Source organism: Myxine glutinosa, chromosome 1 (genome assembly GCF_964187855.1).
Source record: "Myxine glutinosa chromosome 1, kmMyxGlut1.1, whole genome shotgun sequence".
In the NCBI taxonomy this organism is placed as follows: domain Eukaryota; kingdom Metazoa; phylum Chordata; class Myxini; order Myxiniformes; family Myxinidae; genus Myxine; species Myxine glutinosa.
In genome coordinates, this window is record NC_136261.1 from 241,962,533 (window position 1) to 241,984,702 (window position 22,170).

Consider the following 22,170-nt stretch of genomic DNA (forward strand, 5'->3'; position numbering starts at 1 on the left):
CGGAGAGCACAGGGTGATCGCTGGTAAGGGTTCGCCGTTTTTGGGCGTCGCCCGATCGGTGTTTGCTCCTTCATCTTAAACCTCCATTTCCTTTTTTTCCTTTCGTTTATCTTTCCTTCAGTTTGTTTTGTTGCCTCCCTTTTCCGAAGTTAGGGAAATCGGAGAGGTCTGATTACTTCCCATTCCCGGAGTTCGGGTAGGGAAAATGATATTATATATTCACCCTCCCCGAGTTGGGGAGGGGTTGTAAGTGCAGCTGTTCCAGCATGGCAGCTGCACTATCTCGATTTACGGCCTTTCAGAGCCTGACCCGTAAGCACGGGTTCTTTTGTGTACCTCCGGAACGTGAGGTTAGTGTCGAGGACGTTGTCCTCGCAACCGGTCGTGTTGTCGGGATCGACAAGGTTGTTGCCGCTTCGTGGATGAACAAGCGGATCGTTATTTTTTTTGTCCGACGTGGATTGTGTCCCACAAATTGTCGAACAGGGTTTGACAATCGATCCAGATTTATTTGTTATGATTTCCCCACTAGATAGCCCAGCGATAAAAGTAGTGATATCAAATTGCCCCCCATTTGTATCCGACGATGTACTAATTAAAGAGTTGTCCCGATGCGGTACCATCGTGTCTCGTATATCTATGATTCCCTTCGGGTCACGAAACAACGATTTAAGGCACGTGGTTTCATTCCGGCGGCAAGTGTTTATGATTTTAAAAAATTCCCAGAAGGATTTAAACCTTATAATAAAATTAAAACATCAACAGAACGAATATACAGTGTACGTGTCCACCAACGTTCTAAAATGTTTTGGCTGCGGACAATTTGGGCATGTTAAGCATGACTGCCCCCGAAAAGAGAATTCTCCACAAGTACAACCTCCCCTCCGAACCGGGAATAAGCAACCCCCCCACCTTCCCACCACCGATCCAAACCCTTCCACCACCGACCCAAGCCTTCCCACCACCGATCCAAACCCTTCCACCACCGATCCAAACCCTCCCACCACCGACCCAAGCCTTCCCACCACCGAACCAAACCCTCCCACCACCGAACCAAGCCTTCCCGCCGCCGAACCAAGCCCTCCCACCACCGACCCGAACCTTCCCACCATCGACCCAAGCCTGACCACCACTGATCCCAATCTGTCCACCACAGACCCAAGCCCTCTTACCACCGATCCAAACCCCCCCCCGCTGTACCCCCTTCCCCTCCCCTTGAAACAGGGGCCCCTCCCTCTACTGAAGGATCTAATTGCAGCCATCTCCTGTTAACGATAGATCTCGCCCCCCAGGCGACATCGTCCAATCACAGCTTGTTGCCTGCTATAACTGATCCTACCTCTCTCGCCGTGGTAGCCGATGGAAATCCCCTCCCGATGATCACGTCCTCCCTCCCCCCCCCCTCCCCCCAACCCTTGCAATCTCTTCCCACTAACCAGGACGAGTTTCAATTAGTCTGCCCAAAAGGAAAAAGACATCTGCAAACAACAGATGAAAACGGTCATCTCTTTAAAAAACCTACAACTGAAAACCAACAGCCCCTCCTCTCTGGCCTAGATTTGTCCCTCGTCACAGAAAATCGTTTCTCGGTATTGGAGGACATAGATGTGGATGAATCCTCGCCCTTGTCTACTGACCTAGAAACTGATATGGTTGAACCGCAAAAATTAGTACCCCCCCCCTCCCCCCCCTCCCCTGAAGATGGCTCATTTCTCTCCCTCCCCATCCCCTCCCTCTATGGACTATGCCCCATCCGATAACGTGGAGGGATGTGATGGCGGTGAGGAGATAAATGATGAAAACCAGTGTGACACACCATCTGAGCCATCTGATATAGATGACTCTGTTAGTGAATGTGGTAGCCTTAAGGAAGAAGAAACCCCTCCAATCCCTCCCTCCGAGATAAAAAGGTTTCTTAAGGACACATTCCGAAAAAGGAATGTTGTTATAGAAACCTTTTTTCCGGAGCTACCTGATTTTATACATTCCGCTAGACTGATGGTAAAACGGCCCGACGTTTTTAATTTCAATTCCTCCCAACGTCACCGTTTAAAGAAGTGGTTGCAAAAAGCTAAGAATGAACTGCTATCAAAAAATTGAGTGGTGGTCACTCCTCCTTATAGCTGTAATGAGTTTTTCCATTTGTAGCTTGAATATTAACGGAGGATGTAGCTCTGTCCGTAAATTTCAAGTAAGGGATTTTTTATTACAGAAGAAAGTTGACATTGCCCTCTTACAAGAGACCCATGCCAACGACTGCTGTGTCGCAGAGTGGTGTAGGCTCTTCCCCGGCCTGTCCTTCTTTAGTAACGGTGACTCCCGCAAAGGCGGTGTCGCAATAATTCTTAGCCCCTCCTTTTCGCCTTCATCGCTTAAATTCGACGAAATACACAAGGGATCCCTAGCATCCCTAGAATTCCACTACTGTGGAAAATTCTATACTATTTTTTAATATCTATGCCCCAAGTACGCCTGTAGCTCGGCGAGTTTTTTTTAATGACCTTGGGACACACCTAACGTCCCTCGACAGCCAAAACGCCCTAAAAAACCAAGACAATCATGTTTGTATTGGTGGAGATTTTAACTGCACCCTCCAACCCCAACTAGACAGGAACAGTGCAGAGCCCCATCCTGCCTCCACAATCCTTCTCACCAAATTTTTAAAACAAATGAATTTGACAGATATATGGCGGGTACAGCACCCATCAATCAGGCAATACACATGGTGTCGATGCATTCAGGGTAATATTGTACTTGCTCGCTTGGACAAGTTTTATATTAATCCTCCACTTGAACGCCTCGTTCTGTCATCCAAAATTTGCCCATCAGGATTCTCGGACCACAGCGCAACATTTCTCAAAATTTCTGCCCCCTGCCCGAAACACAAGAGTGCTTTTTGGAAATTTAATAACAACTTACTTGATGATAGTACCTTTAAGGACATTTTTCCGGAAATTTGGAATATTCTGGTTGCCTCCCAAGGGAATTTCTCAAACCTCAGACAATGGTGGGATAATGCCAAAACGCACATCAGACTGTTCTGCCAACAATATCGTGCGTATGGTGTTCAAGAGGAAAGAAAAACCACAACCTTACTTGAAGATGAAATCCTAGAATTACAGGAACAGCTTCAGGGAACTGCAAGTGTGAGCTACCAGGGAATGAGGCAACAAATCCATTGAAAAACGGCCTTACTGAATTCCATATCCGAAAGGCGAGCACAAAATGCTTTATTGCACCTGAAGATGAGGTACATACACGATCTTGATGCTCCAACCAAATTCTTCTTCAGCCTTAAAAGGGGGGCCTCTTCGTCAATGATTACACGCTTGCTCCATGATGGGGAACTCCTTTATGAAGATGGCAGAATCAGGGAATGTGCCCGGAAACATTTTAAACAACGGTTTATGCGGCATGACATCAACCAGGATGCAATATCGGAACTTGTTTCTAACCTTCCAACATTGGCGGAGGATCAGAAGCAGCAGTTGGAGGATCCTCTTAGGTTACCTGAGCTCACCGCTGCCTTGAAGGCCTTGGAACCTGATAAAGCCCCTGGACTGGATGGGCTGACTAGTGAATTTTTCCAGTTTTTTTGGGATGCCATTGGACCTCACCTACTGCGGGTATTGAATGAATGTTTAGAGGATGGACAACTGCCGTGGAGTTGCCGGAGAGCAGTCACCACCTTAATTCCTAAGAAAGCGGACACTCAACTTATCGAGAACTGGCGTCCTATTTCTGTTTTATGTACGGATTATAAAATTTTAGCCAAAGCCTTGTCTAATCGAATGAAACCTTTTATGAATGTACTAATAGGAGAACATCAATCCTTTTGTATTCCTGGACGTACTATTTTTAATAATATCTTTCTTATCCGTGATACCATTCGGGTTTGTAACAACTTTAATATGAATGTTGGTCTGTTTTTCATTGACCAAGGAAAAGCCTTTGACTGTATTGACCACATGTACCTTTTTAGAGTTTTAGAGAATTTTGGGTTTGGACCTATTTTTATCTCGTACGTTAAACTTTTGTATTGTAATATATCCAGTGTTCTTAAAATTAATCAAGTATTGTGTAGCCCCATTGCTGTACAACGGGGAGTACGGCAAGGTTGCCCGCTATCTGGACTTTTATACTCTCTTGCCATCGAACCTCTTCTGCTCCAATTACGTACGCACATTTCTGGCTTCACTGGATCAATACTTACCACACCGCTAAAAGTCTCTGCCTATGCAGATGATGTCTGTATTTATATAAAAAATAGTGCTGACGTCTCTGCGGTGGCTCAGGCACTAAAAACATATTGTCAGGCTTGTTCAGGCCAGGTAAACTGGAAGAAGAGTGAAGCCCTTTGGATAGGACCTGGAGATTGCCCGCCAATTGTCCTACCAGGAGGGGTGAACTGGCAGAAAAGTGGCATTAAATACCTCGGTATTTTCCTAGGAGACAACACCTTTGAGCAGCAGAACTGGGTGGGATTACCGGACAAGGTAATGGCAAAACTGGCCCGCTGGAAAAGACTTCTTTCTCAACTTTCGTACCGTGGAAGAACTCTCGTCATTAACAATCTTGTCGCCTCTATGCTATGGCATAAGATGATATGCCTACAACCGCCCGTGAGCCTTCTTATTACACTGCAAAAGAGCATTGTCGACTTTTTCTGGAGCGGGAAACACTGGCTCCAACCCCCCGTGGCATACTTACCACTCATTGAAGGTGGCCAAGGTCTTATTGTTATCCGCAGCCGGATTATGGTCTTCCGGCTTCATATCGTGCGCCAACTTGTATATGGAGATGAAGCCCTAATCTGGAGGCCTCTGGCTAACTGCATATTGCAACTTACATGCAAGCTGGGTTACGACCGAGAACTTTTCTTGATGAACCCTCATCAAATCGATTCATCCTTGCTGCCCACCTTTTACCAAGGGGTGATGAACGCCTGGCAAGCCCTGTCTTTTTCCCGTGAAATGGCAACATACAACATGGAAATGTTGTTGAATGAGCCCCTATGCTACAACCCCTTCCTGGAAAACAGCTTGAATAATAGGGGACTCGTTCAACGTTTTGTTGATGCCAAGCTGCTGCGAGTGAAAGACCTCATGACAGAGTCTGGGAGCTGCCGGCTGAGTGCTGCCGCTGTGGCACAAAAAACCGGATTAAAATCTGTCAGGATCATCTCTCGGTTCCTTCAAGGGATATCCACAACGTATTGTAATACCTGCGAGGAACTTGGCCCTTCCCCCGAGGAAACAGCGGGTGACTTCCCCAAAATCCTAGTCTTCAGCCCGCCATTTAATCTGTCCCCTGGCCTGAACAGCCCTGATGATACTGCATTATCCCTTCCCGCCTTTCCAAAGAAAACTTTGTACAACGCGTACGTTAAAATTTTATACGCAAAAACATTTTCTGAGCACCCGAGGCTTCGATGGCGGGATGTTTTACCCCCAATACCCCCCAATTGCCTCAATTGGCGAAGTTTTTATCTCTTGCCTACTCCAAAGTATGTTGGAGATATTCAATGGAAACTTGTACACTGGATTTTACCTTATAATGTTTTACTGAACAGGTTTTCTACTGCTAACTCTAATCTATGCCCTTTCTGTGCATCCATTGAAACCCTACCGCATATATACCTTGAGTGTGAACGATTGCAACCTCTTTTTACATTCCTTCAGGAACGCTTTGTGAAGCTTGGTTCCCTCTTCAATCACAATGTTTTTATTTATGGTGTTTTAGGACCGTCTTCCCTTAGAAATGTGGTTTTAATGAATTTTTTAATTGGCCAGGCCAAGTTTGCAATTTATAAATCCAGGAAGAAAAAAATGGGAAACGCTTCTGACTCGTCATATGGTGTACTGCTCACCTTTAAGGCTCTTGTAAATGCAAGACTAAAGCTAGAGTACCGGTTTTTTAAAATGAACAAGAATTTAACATGTTTTAAAGAAAAGTGGGTTTTTAATGATGTCATATGCACACTTGATGATGATGATTTGATAACTTTTCCTTGAGACCATTTTTATTGTGTTTTGTTTCTTTATGACTGAACATAACTGATTTTTTGTACTCTTGTAATAAAAGGAAGAAACAGTCAGTCTCTCTCTCTCTCTCTCGCCCCCTGCTGGCTGTCAGTGTGTTTGGGCGCGGCAAGATGGTGGCTGTGCATGTGTGGTGAGGTACGAGCTGCTCTGCTGTTCTACTCTGTTGTCCCTTTCCACATCGTATTTCACCTTCTCCTTCCCCCTGTTCGTTTATCTTCACATCCTTACTCTGCATTTGTGCCCCAACCCCTCCCCTTTGATCAGACCCAACACTTCGGGTTTCGGCCTCCCCCATCCCGCTCTGCCTCCCTTTTCCCTCCTGGATTCCCTTTTCTTATCTCGTTTGTATTTATATTCACTCCGTGTCCTTTGTTTCCTTTTCCTTTTCTGAGAGAGAGAAAGAGAGCCCGCAGCTGTTTGTGGATAACTTTTGCATTAATCGGCGGCCCATCCCGTCCTCCGGCTGATCGCCTTTTTCTCCACCAGCTGTGTTTGTTTTCGCCTTTGAAAATCTGTCTCGGCTCGTAATTAATTAATCACTGTTCGAGAGCGATATTCACTCTCCAGTCCTCGTCCCCCCCCCGGTCCTCGTCCACTCCCCCCCGTCCCTCGTCCCCCGTCCCTCGTCCCCCGTCCCTCTTCCCCCGTCCCTCGTCCCCCGTCCCTCGTCCCCCGTCCCTCGTCCCCCGTCCCTCGTACACCCGTCCCTCGTCCCCCGTCCCTCGTCCCCCATCCCTCGTCCCCCATCCCTCGTCCCCCATCCCTCGTCCCCCGTCCCACCCCCACCCTCGTCCCTTGTCCCCCCCCCCCCCACCCTCGTCCCTTGTAAATTATGACTTCGTTTTCGCGTTACGCGGCATATGAAGCGTTAACTCGTAGACATGGCGTCGTTTGTGTCCCGCCGAACGAGGTCAGCGTCGAAGACCTCGTTATTGCTGTGGGCAACATAATCGGTATTGATAAAGTTCGTGCAGCCTCGCGAATGAACAAACGTGTCGTTATTTTCGTATCCGAGGCTGAATTGGTTCACGAGATTGTATGTACAGGATTATCGACAGATGACGGACATTTCGTACTCGTGTCCCCTCTCGACACTCCAGCCGTTAAGGTCATCATCTCGAACTGTCCTCCATTCCTGAAGAACGAGAGACTGGTCTCCGAACTATCTCGTTATGGTACTGTGGTTTCGCATGTCACGATGTTACCTTTACGTTGCCAGGACGACCGGGCTAAACATGTGATGTCTTTCAGGAGACAAGCTTATCTTGTACTTCCTCCTTCTAACGTCGAAAGAACGCTGAACATTGTTTTGAAATTCAAAATTGATAATCATGATTATCAATTATACGTAACCACTGACACCTTGAAATGTTTTGAATGTGGTAAATTCGGACACCTGAAACGCTCTTGCCCAAAAACGGCTTCGTCGAACGATGGGACAAACCACGTAAACAACAAGGATTCTTCTTCTTCATCTTTTGCTTCGGCTGTGAAGGGAACATCTTCCATGCCCGGCAATGACGCTCAGCCTTCCCATCCCGATGATCCAAACAGCACAACGAACGTCGGGGATGGTTTCACCATTGTTCCGTCAAGGAAGAGAAAGACCTTTCCCGACGGTCATTTAACTCAGAAAAAGGTAGCATTTAACAATAAGCAACCTGTCGGTAACACCCCCCCAGTCGTGACCGATGCCACTCTACAAGGCTTACCTGGGACAAACCCTGTACCTACAGCTAACAAGTTCGGCCCCCTTTCATGTGAGGACATAGACGTTCCACATGCAGGGACTGGTTTACCTGTTAACAAATCAAATGGAATTGTCTCACCTGTTACAGACTCGGCTATTGGAAAGTCCTCTGATGATTTTGCTGAGACCACTGGTGATGAACCTGCTGAGACCACTGGTGATGAACCTGCCGAGACCATGGATGATGAACCTGCTGAGACCATTGGTGATGAACCTGCCGAGACCACTGGTGATGAACCTGCCGAGACCACTGGTGATGAACCTGCTGAGACCATTGGTGATGAACCTGCCGAGACCACTGGTGATGAACCTGCCGAGACCACTGGTGATGAACCTGCTGAGATCAATGGTGATGAACCTGCCGAGGCCACTGGTGATGAACCTGCTGTCACTTTGGAAAATGTTAATCCTGAGCATGATGATGCTGAATTCCCGTCAGCAGAAAATAGCGAAACTGTCCCAGTTACTGCTCTCACTTCATCACCGGTGAAGCTGGAATCGCAGGAATCAATATTTTGCAAGAGACTCCTATTCTGCTAGATACCGCCACACCATCGGAGGTTGTTGCAGTCGGGGGAAGCAACATCGCTGCATCTGCTGATGCTGTTTCTGTTTCACCAAATCCACAGATTATTGCTGTTATTCCTCAAAGCAATGTTCCCACGGTGGGAGAGCACACAGATGTTACAACTAGTGCAGGTCCGTGTGCCAATATTGATGACAGTAGTGACATGCAGGATTATACAAGCTTGTGTGATTCGGAAATTAAAACTGACTCTGACGAATCTGACCTGGAGGAAGCAAACAGCCAGGTGGAAGCAATGGAGAAGCCTACCAGTCTAGGTCCTACTTCCCCTGAACAAATACGACTTTTCTTGCAAAATACATACAGGAAACGCAGTATAAACCTAACAGAATACTTTCCCGACTTACCGTCCTTCCTTGAGTGTGCTCAGGCTATTATACGCAGGCCTGACTTATTCAACTTTCGTCAGACACATTGTCACCGTTTAAGAAAATTGATCGCCAAGACGAAAAAGACTCTAAGTTAATTCATGGTGAGTTTCAAGATTGGAACAGTAAATGTCAATGGTGGTGGAAGTTCACTCCGCCAGATCCAGATCAAGCAGCTGATAAACGCAAACGGTCTCGACATAGCTTTGTTGCAGGAGACCCACCCCGTCAGATCTGTTCAGGCCCAGTGGCGACTCATTATGGATAAGGAGTGCTTTTTTAGTAACAGCTCCTCGTCTAAGGCAGGAAGCATGTTTGTCTTAGGGAAACATTTCCAACCATCCTCGCTTCAATTTGCGAATATCATTGATGGCCATCTTGCCTCTGTGACCTTCTATATCAATCAGGTCAAGTTTACAATCCTTAATGTGTATGCTCCAAGCAAAAATGGTGAGCGGATCTCCTTCTTTGCTGAACTGAGAAAGTTCCTCCAAACACTGGATCTGCAGACTTGTCTAATTATTGGTGGCGACTTTAACTGTACTGTTAATGCCTCATGCGACCGAAACGGGCTGGAACCTCAACCATGTACCGCAAAACCTTTTGCGAATATCATTGCAAAATATAATCTCCATGATGTCTGGTGCTTGCAACACCCTCTGAACAATCCTGTACATGGTGTCGTTGTTCCAACAACCACATCTCACTTGCGAGGCTTGATCGCATTTATGTAAATTCTCACCTGTTACATGGAGTTTGCAAATCTGACATCGTGCCTTCCGGTTTCTCCGATCACTCCCTAGCTCGAGCATTCGTTCAACTCTCTAAACCGTGTCCAGGGAGTTTTCACTGGAAATTCAACAATAGTTTAATAGAAGACTTCAACTTTATTCAGGCTTTTGTATCTTTCTGGACAGATCTCTTGGAATGGAAGCTAAGCTGTTCTGTTAACCCACTGGTGTTGTGGGATCTAGTAAAAACCCAAATCAAAGGCTTCTGCCAACAATACCAGAGCTTCTCAAAAAGGGCTGATTATGAAGCAAGGAAATTATTGCAATCAGAGATTTTACATCTTCAGAGGGTCACAGGACAAAATAATAATGTGCAAAGAGCCTTAACCGAAAAACAGTCTTTATTGAAAGAAATAATTGAGAGGAATGCACGTGGTGCCCTAGTTCGGATGAGGGTGCAGCACCTTAACGAGACAGACATACCAACTAAGTATTTTTTTTCCTTAGAGAAACGCCTCCCGAACAAACAGCTCTCTCAACTGCGTTTGGCAGACTCATCCATCACTTTCAACCAATCAGTTATTAAACTTTTCACAAAGGAATATTTCTCGAAAATATACTCGATGGAGCAAATAAATCCTGTCAGTGTCGCCTCTATCTCCGTAGGGCTGCCAGTGTTGTGTGAGGGTGGACGTTCCTACCTGGAGGGGCCCATTACCTTGGACGAACTTGGCGCCGCTCTGCACACCCTTGCTGTTGGGAAAGCGCCTGGATTGGACGGACTCACAACTGAATTTTATAAGAAATTCTGGCATCTACTGGGTCCCGAACTCCTCAACACCTTGAACGCAAGCTGCCAGCTTGGAGAGCTCCCTCAGAGTTGCCGACGGGCTATTCTCACCCTCATTCCAAAGAAAGGAGACTTGCTCTATATTAAAAACTGGCGCCCAATCTCTTTGCTATGCACAGACTATAAAGTATTCTCAAAAGCCCTGGCATCGTGACTTACTCCTCATCTCTCCTCATTGTTGAAAGAAGACCAATGTTATTGTGTACCCAAGTGCTCCATCTATGACAACATCTCCCTCGTAAGAGACATGATTGAACTGTGCAAAGAAAACCCCACAGATTTGGGACTTCTTCTCCTTGATCAGGAGAAGGCCTTTGACCGCGTCGATCATCGGTACCTCTTCAAAGTGCTTGAACGGTTTGGACTTGGTCCGACCTTCATTTCTTACATTAAGATACTGTATAACAATATCTCTAGTGTGCTTAAGATAAACAATGGACTTGTTACACCCTTGCCTGTCAACAGGGGAATTCGACAAGTTTGCCCCCTCTCTGGCTTGCTCTATGCTCTCTCCATCGAACCCTTACTGGGTTATTTGCGTGCTAGACTAACCGGGGTTGGGTTTTCTCATCTTGAACGGCCCATTAAGGTGCTGGCATATGCTGATGATGTGTGTGTTTTTGTGCGGAACCTCAATGACATTAACGTTGTCCGTTATTGTCTATCCGTGTTTGAAAAGGCTTCTTCAGCCAAAGTGAATTGGGAGAAAACGAGCGCCATTTGGCTTGGTCCGTCATGTCACTCGGCACCCAAACTTCCTGCTCCTCTTGCATGGGCCACTGATGGCGTGAAATACCTTGGAGTGTTCTTGGGTAATGACGCCACAGTAGCAAAGAATTGGGCTGGTCTGTTGGATCTTGTTGAAGGAAAACTGCAAAAATGGAGAAATCTGATAACACAACTGTCTTATCGTGGAAGGGTCTTGGTGATCAACAGTTTGGTGGCCTCTACCCTATGGCACAGGTTCTTTGTGCTGCACCCTCCGGCAGTGTTGCTCCAACAGCTCCAGAAGTGCTTTGTGTCTTTCTTCTGGGATGGAAAGCACTGGTTGCGACCCAAGGTCCTCAGCTTGCCACTGACCGATGGAGGCCAAGGCCTGGTTGACATAAAGAGCCGGTTAACGGCCTTTCGACTTTCGGTTGCTCTACGCATGCTGTACATGCACCCCTCTCCACCTTGGGTCGACGTCGCTCGTCGCCTTTTGCAGCAGGCGGGGAGACTAGGCTATGACCACGCTATATTCTTGATGGATCTCTCGCATCTTGATATGTCTCCCCTCTCCAGGTTTTATCAGAGTGTACTAAACGCATGGCGAACTCTAACGACAACAAGAGCTACGCATTCGTACACAAAGCAAATGTTCTTGATGGAACCTTTGTTTTACAATTCAATTTTCCATGATATGCCTGCTGATAGGTGTCTCGTTCAATGCTTTGTCGTGAAGAACATAAAATCGGTCGCCGATCTTTTAAGCCCAAATGGCAGTTGGATTGGAGCTGATGCATTGGCAAGCCTGGTTGGCGTGCGATCCTCCAGAGTTGTGGCACGTATGCTACGCTGTGTGCTTCATACCTATGTACAGCTTGCACCTAACTGGGAGCAAGTCCAAGCAGACAACGAACAAGGTGCTTCTCCTGCTACCTTTCCTGAACTTATTTGCAAGTTTTCTCTTGCCAACTCTCCTCCGTGTACCCCCTTTAGCATAGGATTCAATGGGTTTCCTAAACAAAAAGACTTCTATTTGGGTTGCGTAAGTTTCTTTTTGCAAGGGCAAATGACACAGCGGAGGGTTCGATGGAGAGACCTCTTACCTTGTTCCCCCCCATATTTTCCTAATTGGAAAGGATTCTATCATCCTCCTGTGCCGCCACGACATGGTGACCTCCAATGGAGACTTGCACACTGGATCCTCCCCTCTAACCACTTGCTGCACCGCTTCTCAAGTCTCCTAGCAGATGAATGTCCCTTTTGTAAAAGGCCTGAAAACCTCTTTCATATTTATGTTGAATGTCAACGGTTGGCTCCTTTATTTATCTTTCTTAAGAATTGTTTTTGGCAGGATTGGTTTGGTTTTCAACACTTGTGTTTTCATTTATGGCTTAGACATCTCACACAAGAATTTGAATGATGTGTTAGGTAATTTCCTGCTTGCACAGGCAAAAATGGCAGTGTATAAATCAAGAAAAGAAAAGTTGATGACGTTGGAGCTAATGAGGAAAATGCCTTGTTGTTGTTAAAAAATCTTGTGACGAGCCGTGTAAAGTTAGACTTGGCCTTTTTCTCCATAACAGGCAGGCTGCCACAGTTTGAGACCAAATGGTTGCGTGAAAGAAGTCATTTGTAAAATCCTGGAGAAACGTTTATTGTTTTGTGAAATGTTTTGTGCATAATTTTACTGTATTAATATTTTTTTTGTTTGTTTCTCTGCTTGAAATGAGAATGTGACCCCTATTTGGGGGTTTTTCTTTTCTATTTTTATAATAAAAAGATACAAAAGTCTTTCTCTTTCTCTTTCTCTTTCTCTTCTCTTTCTCTTTCTCTTTCTCTCTCACTCTTTCTCTTTCTCTTTCTCTCTCACTCTTTCTCTTTCTCTTTCTCTCTCACTCTTTCTCTTTCTCTTTCTCTCTTTCTCTTTCTCTTTCTCTCTCACTCTTTCTCTTTCTCTTTCTCTCTTTCTCTTTCTCTTTCTCACTCTTTCTCTTTCTCTTTCTCTCTTTCTCTTTCTCTTTCTCTCTCACTCTTTCTCTTTCTCTTTCTCTTTCTCTCTCACTCTTTCTGTCTCTCTCTCTCTCTCTCTCTCTCTCTCTCTCTCTCTCTCTCTCTCTCTCTCTCTCTCTCTCTCTCTCTCTCTCTCTCTCTCTCTCTCTCTCTCTCGCGCGCGCGCCCTCTGCTGGCTGTCGGTGTGTTTGGGCGTGGCAAGATGGTGGCTGTGCATGTGTGGTGAGGTATGAGCTGCTCTGCTGTTCTACTCTTTTGTCCCTTTCCACGTCGTATCTCACCTTTTCCTTCCCCCTGTTCGTTTATCTTTACAATCCTTACTCTGCATTTGTGCCCCAACCCCTCCCCTTTGATCAGACGCTTCGGCCTCCCCCATCCCCCTCTGCCTCCCTTTTCCCTCCTCGATTCCCCTTTTCTTATCTCGTTTGTATTTATATTCACTCCGTGTCCTTTGTTTCCTTTTCCTTTTTCTGAGAGAGAGAAAGAGAGCCCGCAGCTGTTTGTGGATAACTTTTGCATTAATCGGCGGCCCATCCCGTCCTCCGGCTGATCGCTTTTTTCTCCACCAGCTGTGTTTGTTTTCGCCTTTGAAAATCTGTCTCGGCTCGTAATTAATTAATCACTGTTCGAGAGCGATATTCACTCTCCCGTCCTCGTCCCCCCCCCCCCCCCGTCCCTCGTCCCCCGTCCCTCGTCCCTCGTCCCCCCGTCCCTCGTCCCTCGTCCCCCGTCCCTCGTCCCCCGCCCCCCGTCCCCCGTCCCCCCATCCCCCCGTCCCTCGTCCCTCGTCCCCCGTCCCTCGTCCCCCGTCCCTCATCCCCCGTCCCTCGTTCCCCGTCCCACCCCCCCCCCCCCTCGTCCCCTGTCCCACCCCACCCCCCCCCCCCCCTCGTCCCCTGTAAATTATGACTTCGTTTTCACGTTACGCGGCATATGAAGCGTTAACGCGTAGACATGGCGTTGTTTGTGTCCCACCGAACGAGGTCAGCGTCGAAGACCTCGTTATTGCTGTGGGCAACATAATCGGTATCGATAAAGTTCGCGCGGCCTCACGAATGAACAAACGTGTCGTTATTTTCGTATCCGAGGCTGAATTGGTTCACGAGATTGTATGTACAGGATTATCGACAGATGACGGACATTTCGTACTCGTGTCCCCTCTCGACACTCCAGCCGTTAAGGTCATCATCTCGAACTGTCCTCCATTCCTGAAGAACGAGAGACTGGTCTCCGAACTATCTCGTTATGGTACTGTGGTTTCGCATGTCACGATGTTACCTTTACGTTGCCAGGACGACCGGGCTAAACATGTGATGTCTTTCAGGAGACAAGCTTATCTTGTACTTCCTCCTTCTAACGTCGAAAGAACGCTGAACATTGTTTTGAAATTCAAAATTGATAATCATGATTACCAATTATACGTAACCACTGACACCTTGAAATGTTTTGAATGTGGTAAATTCGGACACCTGAAACGCTCTTGCCCAAAAACGGCTTCGTCGAACGATGGGACAAACCACGTAAACAACAAGGATTCTTCTTCTTCATCTTTTGCTTCGGCTGTGAAGGGAACATCTTCCATGTCCGGCAATAACGCTCAGCCTTCCCATCCCGATGATCCAAACAGCACAACGAACGTCGGGGATGGTTTCACCATTGTTCCGTCAAGAAAGAGAAAGACCCTTCCCGACGGTCATTTAACTCAGAAAAAGGCAGCATTTAACAATAAGCAACCTGTCGGTAACACCCCCCCAGTCGTGACCGATGCCACTCTACAAGGCTTACCTGGGACAAACCCTGTACCTACAGCCAACAAGTTCGGCCCCCTTTCATGTGAGGACATAGACGTTCCACATGCAGGGACTGGTTTACCTGTTAACAAATCAAATGGAATCGTCTCACCTGTTACGGACTCGGCTATTGGAAAGTCTTCTGATGATTTTGCTGAGACCACTGGTGATGAACCTGCTGAGACCACTGGTGATGAACCTGTCGAGACCATGGATGATGAACCTGCTGAGACCATTGGTGATGAACCTGCCGAGACCACTGGTGATGAACCTGCCGAGACCACTGGTGATGAACCTGCTGAGACCATTGGTGATGAACCTGCCGAGGCCACTGGTGATGAACTTGCTGTCACTTTGGAAAATGTTAATCCTGAGCATGATGATGCTGAATTCCCGCCAGCAGAAAATAGCGAAACTGTCCCAGTTACTGCTCTCACTTCATCACCGGGTGAAGCTGGAATCGCAGGAATCAATATCTTGCAAGAGACTCCTATTCTGCTAGATACCGCCACACCATCGGAGGTTGTTGCAGTCGGGGGAAGCAACATCGCTGCATCTGCTGATGCTGTTTCTGTTTCACAAAATCCACAGATTATTGCTGTTATTCCTCAAAGCAATGTTCCCATGGTGGGAGAGCACACAGATGTTACAACTAGTGCAGGTCCGTGTGCCAATATTGATGACAGCAGCGACATGCAGGATTATACAAGCTTGTGTGATTCGGAAATTAAAACTGACTCCGACGAATCTGACCTGGAGGAAGCAAACAGCCAGGTGGAAGCAATGGAGAAACCTACCAGTCTAGGTCCTACTTCCCCTGAACAAATACGACTTTTCTTGCAAAATACGTACAGGAAACGCAGTATAAACCTAACAGAATACTTTCCCAATTTACCGTCCTTCCTTGAGTGTGCTCAGGCTATTATACGCAGGCCTGACTTATTCAACTTTCCTCAGACACATTGTCACCGTTTAAGAAAATTGATCGCCAAGACGAAAAAGACTCTAAGTTAATTCATGGTGAGTTTCAAGATTGGAACAGTAAATGTCAATGGTGGTGGAAGTTCACTCCGCCAGATCCAGATCAAGCAGCTGATAAACGCAAACGGTCTCGACATAGCTTTGTTGCAGGAGACCCACGCTGTCAGATCTGTTCAGGCCCAGTGGCGGCTCATTATGGATAAGGAGTGTTTCTTTAGTAACAGCTCCTCGTCTAAGGCAGGAATCATGTTTGTCTTAGGGAAACATTTCCAACCATCCTCGCTTCAATTTGCGAATATCATTGATGGCCATCTTGCCTCTGTGACCTTCTATCTCAATCAGGTCAAGTTTACAATCCTTAATGTGTATGCTCCAAGCAAAAATGGTGAGCGGATCTCCTTCTTTGCTGAACTGAGAAAGTTCCTCCAAACACTGGATCTGCAGACTTGTCTAATTATTGGTGGCGATTTTAACTGTACTGTTAATGCCTCATGCGACCGAAACGGGCCGGAACCTCAACCATGTACCGCAAAACTCTTTGCAAATATCATCGCAAAATATAATCTCCATGATGTCTGGCGCTTGCAACACCCTTCCGAACAATCCTACACATGGTGTCGTTGTTCCAACAACCACATCTCACTTGCGAGGCTTGATCGCATTTATGTAAATTCTCACCTGTTACATGGAGTTTGCAAATCTGACATCGTGCCTTCCGGTTTCTCCGATCACTTCCTAGCTCGAGCATTCGTTCAACTCTCGAAACCGTGTCCAGGGAGTTCTCACTGGAAATTCAACAATAGTTTAATAGAAGACTTCAATTTTATTCAGGCTTTTGAATCTTTCTGGACAGATCTCTTGGAACGGAAGCTAAGCTGTTCTGTTAACCCACTGGTGTGGTGGGATCTAGTAAAAACCCAAATCAAAGGCTTCTGCCAACAATACCAGAGCTTCTCAAAAAGGGCTGATTATGAAGCAAGGAAATTATTGCAATCAGAGATTTTACATCTTCAGAGGGTCACAGGACAAAATAATAATGTGCAAAGAGCCTTAACCGAAAAACAGTCTTTATTGAAAGAAATAACTGAGAGGAATGCACGTGGTGCCCTAGTTCGGATGAGGGTGCAGCACCTTAACGAGACAGACATACCAACTAAGTATTTTTTTTCCTTAGAGAAACGCCTCCCGAACAAACAGCTCTCTCAACTGCGTTTGGCAGACTCATCCATCACTTTCAACCAATCAGTTATTAAACTTTTCACAAAGGAATATTTCTCGAAAATATACTCGATGGAGCAAATAAATCCCGTCAGTGTCGCCTCTATCTCCGTAGGGCTGCCAGTGTTGTGTGAGGGTGGACGTTCCTACCTGGAGGGGCCCATTACCTTGGACGAACTTGGCGCCGCTCTGCACAGCCTTGCTGTTGGGAAAGCGCCTGGATTGGACGGACTCACAACTGAATTTTATAAGAAATTCTGGCATCTACTGGGTCCCGAACTCCTCAACACCTTGAACGCAAGCTGCCAGCTTGGAGAGCTCCCTCAGAGTTGCCGACGGGCTATTCTCACCCTCATTCCAAAGAAAGGAGACTTGCTCTATATTAAAAACTGGCGCCCAATCTCTTTGCTATGCACAGACTATAAAGTATTCTCAAAAGCCCTGGCATCGCGACTTACTCCTCATCTCTCCTCATTGTTGAAAGAAGACCAATGTTATTGTGTACCCAAGCGCTCCATCTATGACAACATCTCCCTCGTAAGAGACATGATTGAACTGTGCAAAGAAAACCCCACATATTTGGGACTTCTTCTCCTTGATCAGGAGAAGGCCTTTGACCGCGTCGATCATCGGTACCTCTTCAAAGTGCTTGAACGGTTTGGACTTGGTCCGACCTTCATTTCTTACATTAAGATACTGTATAACAATATCTCTAGTGTGCTTAAGATAAACAATGGACTTGTTACACCCTTGCCTGTCAACAGGGGAATTCGACAAGGTTGCCCCCTCTCTGGCTTGCTCTATGCTCTCTCCATCGAACCCTTACTGGGTTATTTGCGTGCTAGACTAACCGGGGTTGGGTTTTCTCATCTTGAACGGCCCATTAAGGTGCTGGCATATGCTGATGATGTGTGTGTTTTTGTGCGGAACCTCAATGACATTAACGTTGTCCGTTATTGTCTATCCGTGTTTGAAAAGGCTTCTTCAGCCAAAGTGAATTGGGAGAAAACGAGCGCCATTTGGCTTGGTCCGTCATGTCACTCGGCACCCAAACTTCCTGCTCCTCTTGCATGGGCCACTGATGGCGTGAAATACCTTGGAGTGTTCTTGGGTAATGACGCCACAGTAGCAAAGAATTGGGCTGGTCTGTTGGATCTTGTTGAAGGGAAACTGCAAAAATGGAGAAATCTGATAACACAACTGTCTTATCGTGGAAGGGTCTTGGTGATCAACAGTTTGGTGGCCTCTACCCTATGGCACAGGTTCTTTGTGCTGCACCCTCCGGTAGTGTTGCTTCAACAGCTCCAGAAGTGCTGTGTGTCTTTCTTCTGGGATGGAAAGCACTGGTTGCGACCCGAGGTCCTCAGCTTGCCACTGACCGATGGAGGCCAAGGCCTGGTTGACATAAAGAGCCGGTTAATGGCCTTTCGACTTTCGGTTGCTCTACGCATGCTGTACATGCACCCCTCTCCACCTTGGGTCGGCGTCGCTCGTCGCCTTTTGCAGCAGGCGGGGAGACTAGGCTATGACCACGCTATATTCTTGATGGATCTCTCGCATCTTGATATGTCTCCCCTCTCCAGGTTTTATCAAAGTGTACTAAACGCATGGCGAACTCTAACGACAACAAGAGCTACGCATTCGTACACAAAGCAAATGTTCTTGATGGAACCTTTGTTTTACAATTCAATTTTCCATGATATGCCTGCTGATAGGTGCCTCGTTCAACGCTTTGTCGCGAAGAACATAAAATCGGTCGCCGATCTTTTAAGCCCAAGTGGCAGTTGGATTGGAGCTGATGCATTGGCAAGCTGGTTGGCGTGCGATCCTCCAGAGTTGTGGCACGTATGCTACGCTGTGTGCTTCATACCTATGTACAGCTTGCACCTAACTGGGAGCAAGTCCAAGCAGACAACGAACAAGGTGCCTCTCCTGCTACCTTTCCTGAACTTATTTGCAAGTTTTCTCTTGTCAACTCTCCTCCGTGTACCCCCTTTAGCATAGGATTCAATGGGTTTCCTAAACAAAAAGACCTCTATTTGGGTGCGTAAGTTTCCTTTGCAAGGGCAAATGACACAGCGGAGGTTCGATGGAGAGACCTCTTACCTTGTTCCCCCCATATTTTCCTAATTGGAAGGATTCTATCATCCTCCTGTGCCGCCACGACATGGTGACCTCCAATGGAGACTTGCACACTGATCCTCCCTCTAACCACTTGCTGCACCGCTTCTCAAGTCTCCTAGCAGATGAATGTCCCTTTTGTAAAAGACCTGAAAACCTCTTTCATATTTATGTTGAATGTCAACGGTTGGCTCCTTTATTTATCTTTCTTAGAATTGTTTGGCAGGATTGGCTTGTTTTCAACACTTGTGTTTTCATTTATGGCTTAGACATCTCACACAAGAATATGAAATGATGTGTAGTAGGAATTTCCACTGCACTGCAACATGAATCAAGAGTAAAACAAAAGTTGATGATCTCGGATGCTATTGAGAAAGGCAATGCCTTATTCTTTTCTAAAATCTTGTGACGTCAGTAACAATAAACCCAAATACTCTCCCTAATACCCTAATCTCCAAATCGAAAACTACCCACATTATTATCCTAAGATCCAATTATTATGACTCATAAATATACCACACATTCTCACTATAAAATAAAATGATCCAAATATATGAGCATAATTAAATATACAAAACAATACAATAATAATATATACTACATAATCTTATCTAATGACAATATGACCTAAGGTATTGTTCTACTATTTATATATATAATAAAAAGATCAAAAAGTCACACAACGTATTACATCTCATACTTCATACACATCACAAAACACAATAAACTCAAACACTAAACAAATCACAATACAATAAACAATCAACACCTCAACACAATCTCAACTCAACTCATCACACAAACACTAACACAAACACTCTAAACACTAACCAAACACTCTTCTAACATCTCATTCACAATTCACTTCTCATCCTTTCTCTTCTCTCATCACTTCTCTCTATTCTCTTTCTCTCTTTCTCTTCACTCTCTCTCATCAACCTTCTCTCTCTATCTCTCACTCTCTCTTCACTCTTTACTAATCTCACACAACTCTACTCTCTTACACTTCTCATCTTACTCTCTCTCACTCTCTCTCTACACTCTCTCACTCTCTCTCATCAAACTCACACCTCTCTTCTACTCTTCTCTCTATCTACTTTCTCTTCTCTTTCATCTTTCTCTCTCACTCTTACTCTTCTCTCTCACTCTTTCTCTCTTCTCATCACACTCTCTCTCTTTCTCTTTCTCTTCTCTCTTTCTCTCTTCTCTACTATCTCTTTCTCATTACTCTCAACTCTCTCTAACTCCTTCTCTACTTTCATCTCTTTCTCTCTTCTCTCTTCTCTCATTCTCTCTCTTCTCTATCTCTCTCACTCTCTCTCTTTCTCTTTCTCGTACACAAAGATCCCAAAGACGGTTTTGGGATCCGTCATCTACACACACGCCAAGTCAGGGGAATTGGTCACTGCCTGCTCACTTCCACCCTCTCTGCCTGCTCACTGTTTACAATGCGCCTTCCTCTCTAACCTTGCGGTCACAGCTGCCGGGCCACGTTCATTTCCTGCAAGTGTTCTTTAGGTCATGGCTGACAGCCCCTTCCTGCTCGGCGGAGCAATTGCTTCCAAGTTCTCCACACCTGATCCATACCAGGAGAAGGTCAACAGCTCTCCTGGACTTTCACCGTATTACCTTCCCATGTCACTAAGTATCTGGTAGACAAGAGGTAACAGACTTGTTATACTGCTATAGATGTGAATGGTTAATCGAGTTTTTGAGATGTTCATTATAATGAATCAAAGTATATTTGACTCCACTCTACTGGTCGACCAGCAGACAATTTATCGATGCAGTTGTGACGTCTACCACTAGATGGCACTACGTTCCTCTCTGCTCACTCCAACTCACAACTGCAAGCCAATTCCTTCACCTTTCAGAATTATCAAATTTATAAAGCTTTTTCTCACCACCCTGACTCATTCAAATAAATGTTTTGTACTTTCTAGGTGGGCTAAAGTTTCAATTTGGCATAATGATGCAACTCAAAGCCAGGATTCCAGGAAAAGTCTTTCTCTTTCTCTTTCTCTCTCACTCTCTCTCTCTGTCTCTCTCTCTGACTATCTCTTCCCTCACCCCCCCCCCCCCTTCCTACCTCTCTCATTCTCTCTCAAGCTGTGTGCATCCCGATCTAAAACAGCACTCAATGATGTCCAAAGCCACTCAAATATACCATTTATGTTCAGTTCATAAACGGCTCATGTGTATCACATATTCTCTTTGACATGCATATGATATTGCTTATAACAAGTCTTGATGTAAACAGTTTTGTATGAGGATATCATAGTCTGAATCATTACACAAACATGCAACTCCTCCAATTCCTCCGACTATCGGCAAGTTAGTGCACATTAAGTACTGTAGTGTACATATAATTTGGTTCAATAATTAATAAATGGGAAAGCATAGATATTGTACTTGGCATGCATATTCATTGTAATTTTTCATATGAAAAATCCATCCCTACTGGACAAAAGTTCACATTCTTAAACGACATTCATTTTGTTTTACCCCGCAGTATAAACAGTTCTCAGCTTAAAGAAAACATAGTATAATCCTTTAACTTTGCAATGAAATGCGTAATTTCCCAGTCTTACATTTGTTACGTGTTACCTCCCCAAACCACAAACCCCTGGTGAAGGAGTCTCGAGAAAAGGTGCCCCTCAGAGTCTCGCGAGGGAACTCGGCAGAAAGATTTGTTATTTTGAGTGTTCTAAAAACCATGGTAAAACCACACCAATGGAATTGTGTAGAACAAAACAAGTAATTGTATTAAGAACTCTCACATACACAATAATAACACTCTTAAAGAAAGTACCATGAAAATATCACTTGCTTCTCATGAACAATATATATGATGGTACCATCATTCCCCAATACTCTCCAATGAATAAACTCATGATACTCCAAACGTGAGTGGAATGTTACAATCCCAAAGTCCGTGCACGAATCCCCACAATGGGTGAAGGTCGAAGTCGTGCAGATCGGCAAGAACAATAGGCAGGTATCGGTGCGGCTG